Source organism: Egretta garzetta, unplaced genomic scaffold, assembly GCF_000687185.1.
Source record: "Egretta garzetta isolate BGI_Z169 unplaced genomic scaffold, ASM68718v1 scaffold170, whole genome shotgun sequence".
NCBI lineage: Eukaryota > Metazoa > Chordata > Aves > Pelecaniformes > Ardeidae > Egretta > Egretta garzetta.
The window spans coordinates 310,294-317,661 of NW_009258380.1; positions in this window are offsets into that span (position 1 = coordinate 310,294).

The following is a 7,368-nucleotide window of genomic DNA, read 5'->3' on the forward strand; positions in this document are numbered from 1 at the left end:
ACCTGCTCTGGGTGAACCTGCTTCAGCAGGGGGGTTGGACTGGATGATCTCCCGAGGTCCAGTCCAACCCCTGCCTTTCTGTGATTCTGTGAACTGGTGCTAGGCTGGGGTTCCTGTGACTCTCAGCAGCATGGATATGCCAGGCAAAGCGATTCAAGGCTTGTAGGGGCAGTTAACTTCTTCCAGCAGAGAAACAGCCCCCATGGGAACTCCAAGAAGTTGATTTTGTTTTAATTTGTTTTAAGGAAAAACCTGTATAATGCTATGCTTATTGCAGTTGCTGTATGGAGACAGAAGTTTACAATTGTGTCCTTTTGGAGACTTCCAAGTCAAGCTTTTATTTTGTCTTGCGTAAAAGCTTTCAGCGAATTTAATGAGAAAAGCAAGTCTTGGGAAGCAAACTAATTACGGATCATCAGTGAAATACCAAACTATTGCAGGGCCAGTAGTTTTTTCCTCAATTTTTTTTTCCTCCTTTTTATTGTGTTTTCAGCCCATGTGAAAAAGTGTCTTATTTCCTGACCACTAATTAGGCATTACCAGCTAATGATTGTTCTTTTAGTATTGTCCTGAACAGGATGTAGGATTCTTTTGAGTGCTTTTAGGGCTGATCTGTGGGATCCAGTCCAAATTACGCTGAAAGTAGTCCTTCGCTATTTCAAAATACCTTGAGGTCCTATTAGTTGGACCTTGATGTTCTGAAACAATGTTGCCCATTGCCACGTAGCTGAAAAACAGCAAGAAAATTCTTTGGAAAGCAAATTTTTGATTCGCATTAGCTGAGAGATGTACTTGTTTGTTACTAAAATGTGTTCAGTTCCAAAGTGACTTGCACCTTGGAACCTGTTTCACAGCACCTATTTACTCTGACAGAACATTAAGATAGACTAAGCTTGAGTGATTGTGATTTTAGGTTTTGACTGTATACTGCCGGATGAATCTACCTGAATTTTCAAGACTTCACTATGTTTAATTTAAAAGAAACTATTTTGAAAGTTCTGTCTCTTGAAAAAATGAGCTGTTACGGTGGAGCAACACTCAAAATTGCTTTGGTTTTTTGTTGTCACTTTTGACTAGCATTAGTCACCTTCTGGCTTTTTAGAATTACCACTCTTGGAAGTCGTATTTGAAGTGGTCAGTGTTTATTATTTTAAAAAGTTGACATCCTGTTTCTCATGATAGTTAAATACTACTGGATTTAAAAAATAAATAAATTTTGACTTTTTTTTCCAACTGTTTTAAGTACTTTCCATTATGCTCTTGTTCAGACTGATAGCCAAAAAATTTATACTCGGGTTGAGATTCTTCTGGTTTGAACTCAACTTTGGAACTATAATATCCTTTACTGGCAAGCATATGGTTCCTCTTAATGCCGAATGATGACTTCAGTCTCACATCTAATTTCCCAAATTGAGTGTAATAGTCCCTGATAGTAACAACTGTATCTCAGTTGTTGGATTTTTTTTTTTTTTTAAATAAAATGGAGCGATGTTTCTAAAGCCTTGGGAGAAGCTGGCCATGAATTTTATTAACTAGTTTGTAAAGAAAAACTTCCTACTATCAAGAATGAAAAGGAAGAGGCAACTGCCATTCCAAAATTGGCACCAGGTCTTCATCACAAATTACTGCTGTCAGTTCCTTCAGCTCTTCCACCTTAAATCCGTGCAGCGACTCTGCTTGGTGATGTCTGACTGCATTTACACCTCTAAGTTAAAGCGCTCCTGGGCCCTGCAGTGCTGCTCTCCGTCCCGGTGTCAGCTGCCGGAGCATTTGCCCCCCTGATCAGAGGCTGAGGTGGGTGAAGGAGTGTGTGGCTACGGGCCCTCTAAGCCTGCTGGCCTCAGCCTGTGCCTGTGGGCATGTGTCGTGCACGTCGACAGCTGCTAGCCATCTGGGTGTTAGAAATGGGTTGGACACTTGGTTTGGGCTTCCAGTGTGGACGCTGGCGAGACTGACACCAAAACCACGTTTGACCTCACATAACCTTTGACTTAGCGTAACCTTTCGCCTAGGGTGACCGCTTTCCTGTGACCTGAAGTAACCTTTGTCCTAGAGTAACTTCTGCCCTTGAGGAACCTGTGTCCTGTGACCTCAATCAACATTTGATGTCCAGGAACTGCTGTCCTCTGATATCAATTAGCCTTTGACCCCAAGTAACCTCTACCCTCTGACCTCAAGTAACTTTTGGCCTCAAGTAATCTCTGTCCATTGACTTCGAGTGAAGGCTATCTCAAGGGTCCTTTGTCCTGTGACCTTGGCTAACCTTCAGCCTCAAGTAACCTCTGTCCATTGACCTTAGGGGAAGGCGACTTCAAACATCCTTTGTCCTTTGACCTCAAGTAACCTCTGTCCTGTGACCTCAAGTAATGCTAGGCCTCAAGTAATGCTAGGCCTCAAGTAATGCTAGGCCTCAAGTAACCCCTGTCCTCTGATAAAGGCTGGACTGGTCTCACTCTGGAAATCTGCCTTAGAAAGTGACCTCTGACCTCAATAACCTTTGACCTCGAACCTCAAGTAACCTTCATCTGATGACACAACCCAGAAGGAGCTAGGTCTGGAAACCCGCCTCCCAAATTGCTGTGGAGAAGCAGCGCTGGGTGATGCAGGCGGAAGGTGCGTGGGGCAAACGGTGACCTGTGCTGCGGCGGAGCTCGAGCTCCTCCCACCCCACCCCAGGCACACACAGCTAGCAGCGGGACCCTCCTTGGCTTCAGTGTCGCCAGCGGGTTCCTCTGCGGGGGCCAAGCCCCGGGGCCAAGGTGGAGGGCAGGAGGGCTGTCACTCGCGGCGTGCCACTTTGGTTGTCCGGGCTTTACTAATGCTGACTTCCCCTGGAACGGAGCGGTTGCCTGCAACAGGAGACCGCCCTGTGCTTTGGCCAGCGCGGTGTTCACGGGTTATTGCATTTGGATGAGGTTTGCCATGTCTGCCTGTATTTCCCTGCTGGTGGGAAACTGCGGTGTCAACGTAAGCTGCCTTACAACTGGAGAATTGGCGACAGCGCTGCCTGAAGATGTGCCTACACAACTCTCGTTTCTCTGCTCTGTACTGCCCACTAAGGGGTTTTAACTCTCCTCATTGTCACACCTTGCTGGACCTCTTAGTCTTTGCCGGTTTAAACTAAACTTTCCTGAGCTGTGTCTTCCTGTAGGATAGGGCCATCCCGTGCTGTTAAGAGTTCTCAGAAAATAAATGGCAACGGGATGTGCAGCGACACGGTGCTGCATGCTGAACCTGCAGCAGAGGGCAGGCTGAAATCGTGTAACTGTGGAATGCTTTGCCTTGCTAACAGATCTTTTTGCTGCGACTGTCTGCAAAAAGAGATTTGGAGTTCATGTGGGTGGAAGGACAGGCAAACTGCTTTTTAATTAAGCATTGCCAGTTTTAAGTGCATGTAGATATCGTGAAAACTCCTTCATCAATGGCCTGGAGCCCGAACCGTAGAACCAACCAAACACGGGGACAACTGCGTCAGCTGCCCACGTCCACCATCCTGACCAGCTGCACACTGGACTTGGAGTGCTGTGCTGCGAAGGTGAAGGGGTAGGTAAGACTTCACGGTCATCCAAAATTGCTTTATTGCTCTGCAAAAGTTGTGGAGCTTTGGGATATTTTCTACCTTTAGTCTGCATACCTGGACAGTCTCTTTCTTAATCTACCCGGTGTGGCTTAAACTCACCCCCCTCCTCTGACGTGATAAATAAAAGACGATGCGTGCGCTCCTTACCTGGCGCAGTGCAAAGTTGTCCAATTAGGTTCAAACTGCTGCTGCGATGAAGTGACGCTGGAGTAAAGTGGATGGGCGGGTGTTACCATGACCCATTCTGAGAGTGGGAGTAGGAAAAAAGGAGCACGTGTTGCTGGCAGGAGAAAAGCGCGTCGGCAGTAACAGTTGTGTCACTGTGGGGCAGCTACAACACTGACAGCAGATGTTGCACCAGGGGAGATGAAAAACCCAGAGAGGGAAGATGCCGAAGTGGTCAGAGAGGAGAAAGAGCCAGGATAAACTGGAAGGAAAGCTGAGGAACAGCCGATGGCTGAGGAAACAGGGCTTGTCAAACAAGTTTAGGAAGAGGAGGGCATGTGGAAGAAAGGCCCTAGGATTTTGACAGCATATGAAGTCATAAATCATAACATTTTGGGTGGTGCAAGGAAAATAGAATTCAAGTTGGAAGGTCTTAACAATTGACTGAAACAGAAGGAAGAGCAATGGTAATGAAGTAAAAAAGAGACGGAGCTGGAGCTTTGGCTGTACAGGCAGGGAGGGAGAGTTCAGAAAAGGAATTTAAAGGTGCAGGAAACTATTTTTTTTCCACTTCTCCTTGGGTAAGGGGAGAAGTGTAACGGTAAGAAAAGCAGTTAATCAAGAAGGTGCTTTCCAGTGGGTCTGGAGAGCTGGATGAAAGCTAGAAATTGGCGATGGGCAGAGAGGATCTTTAAAAGGGAAGAGGGAAGATGCAGCAGATCAGGTGGATTTGACAATGTTGGCGCAGGCTGGCTGTAACAGGGAGTTAGGTCTTAGAAACGAGTAGGACCGTCCACGGAGTGACCAATCTGAGTAGAGGAACCAAGGCAGGTGCTTACACTCTCCAGTGTTGGAGACAAAAAGGGGTGACGTGAACCCCACAGCCTGTAAAGGCAAGGAGAGGCAGCAGGTGAAGGTGCAAGAGCCTGAGAACTGGTGGTAGCTAGGAGTACCTCAAAGCAAATGGAGTTTCTTCTTTAAGTAAGAAAACTGACTTTGTTCTTTATTCAGCCTCTTGCTGCCAATAGTTATATTTCATTAGTGAAGGAACATTTCATATTCTATTAGTAAATTTTTCATTAGTCAGTGGTTTCCAGCAAGTAGTAATTTCCATAAGCAGGAAAGGAGTGTATGATCTAGCACAGAAACAGGTATAGATCTGGTGGAAAAAAACCTGCCTAATGTGTTGCTGTTTTCCAGTGTTGCCATACGGCCACGTTGAAATGCTTTTTCTTGTTGCTTTGAAGTAAACAAAAGTTTGCAGTGCACTTCCAATCCCCCAAAGTAAGGAGAAAATAACTAACCAAGGCTGTCTGGCAGTTTCCATATAGTGCACACTAGGTGGCATTATATGGAAAGACATAACATAAACCCAAATTGTCCAGCACTTACTGCACTGCTGTTAAATCCCTGCATCTCAACGGCATCATCAGCTTTGTGTGGAAAATTTTGAACAGCGTTGTTAAGGGTCAAGATGAAATGATATGAACTGATGAAAGAAAAAGTTTTGCTGTGCTACAAAAGGAGGCTGTTGTGAAGATACTAGAGAAATCGAAACGTTACCCATATGTCTCTAGAAGAGAGTTTTCTGGCTTTAGGGGTCCTTTTCCAACCTTTGGCTATGTTAAGCATGTGGTATTTCACCACAGGGTTGTCAGTGGGGCACCCTGTCAGAAGACCCTCCATCCCCACCCCAATTTTCCTTGAAATAACACCTTGTGGCCATTATTTTTAGTTAAGGGGCAGAAGGGCAGTAGGTTGTGTGGAATACCGATAGCAATGATCTACGTCATCAGTTAATAACTTTGCTAGTATAAAATATTTCTCCTAATCTAGGAGGTAATAGCAGACGTGGGAGTTGTCTTCTTCCTCTGTTCCTCCTCTCTGGACAGGGGCCACCACTTTGGATAACTGCTTATGCTGTTGGGTAGCAAAAGCAAAATGTCCTGAAGGTGACTGTGCTATTGGAGACTTACTGGTTTCTGCCAGGATATAGAGCTGACAGCAGGATCCTGAATATCGCTCAGGCTGTAGCGGGCTGATTATGGCAGGGGAAGGGCGTGTGCCCAGAGTGAATTTACCTGGGCTAATTTATTTTTACATCCTGTGGCTTCACGGTGGCTGCATTTCGTGTGGCCTCTCATCCACCACGGAAAGGATAGTGAGGAGGTGAGCTGGAAACTCAGGGTAAGATAAGTAGCAACTTCTTGTGCCTTGGTGTACTATTCCCTGGAGCTGCGCACGTTGTCTTTTGGGGTGGTGCAAGGAGATCTGTTCCCTGCACAGCTGCACTAGTGTTTGTATCGCATGGCACAGAAAGCATGCTGGCATCTGGAGCGCACTGAGTAGATGTTTACCTGTTACAGAATGTTACCTACACACAGGTTATTAAAACTGTCTGTGTGTATAGCAGGTGGTACAAAGCCCCTGTTGTGAAGAGGATAATCCTGAAATACTGCTCCACAGTCATACAGGTCGCTTTGAAAATGACCGTAGGTATAAATAGAGTTTTCCTCTTCTAGAGCACTGATTAATACAGGTCACAGTGGTTTTATGCAGCTAACCTTAAGCATGGATGATTTCTTAAAACATATTCAAGATGAGGCTGACAGGGCTTTGTCACAAATATCCTACACGATAAACTAGCCCCTAAAGCTTTGGAATACATGCAAATGCTCCAGCTAGCAGGTGTCTCATTCAGCCAGATCCTTCTGCCTCCATACGTGCTCTGAGCGATACCTGTTGTGGAAGCATTGCTTTGCATACTGTGCATTAACACTGGGCGTGGGGAGACCAAATACAAACAGGAATTTGCGATTGGAATGACCTTGAATTCTGAGTGAGAGCCACAAAGTAAGGGCGAGAGCAAAATCGGGCTCTGTGGGAAAGCATCTGGTGTGTGCCTCTGCTGACAGCCTCTACTGCAGCGAGCAGAGAAATGGCTGCCAGTTCTTGCAGAGAGCGGATTAGAGATTAGAAATTGTAGTAAAAGAAGACAAAGGTACGGGTTATACGCTTGCATGCTCTTGCAGCCTACTAGGGTACAGTCTTGTGTAACTTAGGTCTTGTAATTGGATTAGCAACAGTGACAGAGGGGCATAAAAACTATGAATATAAAGGTAAGCTGAAGGATTTCATGTCTGCCTGAAATGAGGGATGTAGTGATGGATGCTCAGCATTTCTCCCTAATCTAGCTTGATGATCTGACCTGTCCTTTTTCATGTGTACATGGCTGTGAGAGGCAGCATGGTAGCTCATTTTGAAGGAATGAAGAGATGGGCCAAACTGGGTTGACTACTTCATTTTCTTTTTCTGAAGAGTGGCAGGTGGTAGGGCAAGGATCCCCAAAAGATGGACGAACAGGCAAGACAGATGTTAATTATTCTGTCAGCATCCCAAACCTTCAGGCAGAATGTCTTGCAAGTGACAGTTTCTAAACAGGAACCTTCACTTCCAGACCCAAGAAGAGGTTTCCCATGGATCTGTGCTTTGTGGCAGGCGGTGTGTCATGGTGTTTGATGTCCAAGCAAGTGTGAGCTTTCCTACTGAAGCACCTTCTGGAGATGCAGCAGTTAGTTACAGGGATGGCCTGCCTCTCTCGTTCTCCTCTCATTCAGGTTCTC